This window comes from Azolla caroliniana, unplaced genomic scaffold (assembly GCF_043228905.1).
Source record: "Azolla caroliniana isolate FFs.n. ecotype wild unplaced genomic scaffold, voAzoCaro1.0.p SCAF_7, whole genome shotgun sequence".
Taxonomy (NCBI): Eukaryota; Viridiplantae; Streptophyta; class Polypodiopsida; order Salviniales; family Salviniaceae; genus Azolla; species Azolla caroliniana.
In genome coordinates this window covers 14,506,068-14,508,461 of record NW_028230442.1, presented here as the reverse complement: position 1 = coordinate 14,508,461, position 2,394 = coordinate 14,506,068, and the positions used below count along the sequence as shown (strand labels likewise).

At 42.9% G+C, this 2,394-nt stretch overlaps 1 pseudogene; it reads left to right on the top strand.

The window, feature by feature from the left end:
* Positions 1-223: 223 nt before the first annotated feature.
* Positions 224-1,637, top strand: LOC147862023 (cocosin 1-like; annotated as a pseudogene).
* The last annotated feature ends 757 nt before the right edge of the window (positions 1,638-2,394 follow it).

Genomic DNA, 2,394 nt, shown 5'->3' with positions numbered 1-2,394 from the left:
TATCTATTCCCACAAAGATATCCTTTCAATATTTTGCTCATTATGCGTTACTACAACCATTTGATGATATGGGTATTCCTGCTGCTTCTTCTAGGTTGTGTGGTGGATGAATCATATGCTTCATTGGAAGGTCGTGATGCTCCTTCTGAATATTTTTCATTGGAAGGTTGCAAAGGTCGATCGAATCTCTATACTACGACATTAATTTCCACGCTCGATAATCATGATGATAGACAGAAAGAGGAGAAGGAAGAAAGAGTTTCTTGATCTAGATCTTGGGGAACCTTGTGAGGTGTTACAAACTGAAGGTGGAGTAGTGCGTGTTTGGATGAAAGATGATATCGATCGTGCTATCCGCAATGTCGGGGTCCGGATTGCAGAGCTAGAGCTCGAGCAAGACGGCTTGCTTTTGCCAAACTATGCCAATGTCCCCAAGGTTGCTTATGTGATCCAAGGTATCGTAATCATAATATAAGATTGGTTTGATCCATCCAACAACAAATGATGATGTATTAGGATATGTATTATTATGAATCTACATGAATGTATTTGGTTAGGTTGTGGATATATGGGTGCTGTCCTCCCAAGTGGAAGTGGTAGCGGTAGTGGCATTATCGGCTCTGGACCATATGTTTCGACGAGTGGAGAGGGGAGATGTGATTGCTCTTCCGAAGGGTACCATCTATTGGTGGTATAATTGTGGGAAAGAGGTGCACCGCGTCTTGTGTGCTGCTGACATAGCTAGCCTTGCCTCTCCTCATCCTAGTCACTACAATGTAAGAAGAAGAAGGCCTCCATTATTTTCTTTTTAATCTTCTACATTTATATTATAGAGAGACAGCTATAACATGATCAGATTTGATGTGTTTTCCTATGTGCTGTGCTTGTAGCAATTTTCCCTCTCAGGTGGACAACAACGTCGATTCGGATCCTTCCTTCACGGCTTCAGTCACAAGGCCCTAGCCACTGCTTGGGGAGTTGATGAAGACACAATTGGGTCTCTTCTTGAGCGCCAAACCGAGGTTGGCATAGTTCTGTGTTACTAGTCCTATTCGCTTCCCTGAGACAAGTTCTCGCTCCACACAATACTCCTCTTCATCCTCATCTGGGAGGAGTCGACGATGGCATAATGAAGAAGAAGCATTGTTCGATGATGATACCTCCTCGAACATCTTTCAGGAGCTTCAATACACTCCATCATCTCAGCCTGATATCTTCGTCGAGAATGGCGGCTTCATGAGCATTATTACCTCCCAGAAGTTGCCTGCACTTCACAATGTTGGATTTAGTGTAGGGAGAGTCTCCCTTCAGGAGGTAAGAATGATTGGGTTGAACTGGAGGTCTTTGGTGTGGTCCAAGAGCATCTATACGTCTTTTGACATGTTTATCCTCCGTTTCTTGCATTTTGATAGAATGCTATGGTGGCTCCTGGATTCTCTACTAATGCTCACCAGCTTATCTATGTAACTTGCGGCAGTGGACAGATTCAAGTATCGAATGGTGACGGACGAAGTGTGTTCAATGAGGAGGTGCACTGAGGCTCCTTCATACTCGTACCACAATTCTTCCCCTTGATCAAGGTTGCTGGCCAAGAAGGGATCCAGATGGTTAGCTTCCTAACATCGCATAGGTACTAATATCCTCTTTTTAGTCTCTTGTTTGCTTACTCCTTTTTCTTTTATATAAATGCTGCATTGGGTTTTGATGCCTTGTTTTCCTAGGCTGTCAATTTCTTTCCTTGCGGGTCGCAACTCCGTATACCATGGCATCCCAAAGGAAGTTCTTGCGGCAGCCTTCAATGTGGATCGACAAACCCTTGAGGAGTTGGGTAGGGACGAAGAGATTATATTTCCTCCTTATGATGCCAGAAAAGAAGAATCAAGAACAAGGTCACACTCTCAAGAAGAATTCCCTCTTTATGATGCGAGAAAAGAAAGAATTCCCTCTTTATGATGCGAGAAAAGAAGGATCAAGAACAAGGTCACATTCTCGTCGAGGAGAACATGATCATGAGGATGAGAGGTATGAGGAACGTCAGCCATATTCTCAAGAAGAACATTATCGTCGAGGAGAGCATGAGAGGTATGAGGAACGTCATAGCCAATATCCACGATCTCCTTCTCAAGATTAAATGCACTATTGGTGGGAGCAAGCCCTTTCCTATGTCATGTAGCTCAATGAAGTGGCTCAATCTCATATCTTGAGCTCTACTGTTGTGAATAAATAAGCAACTTCTTTAATGTCTCAAATGTTTTTTTTTTGGTCCAAAACAGTTTCAACTGGTCTCTTCGGATCAATGAAGTGGAACAATCTCATACCTTGAGCTTCAGTGCTGTGAATAAATAAAATAACCTGTTGATGCAGAACTTCCTGAAGTGGCATAATCTCATATCT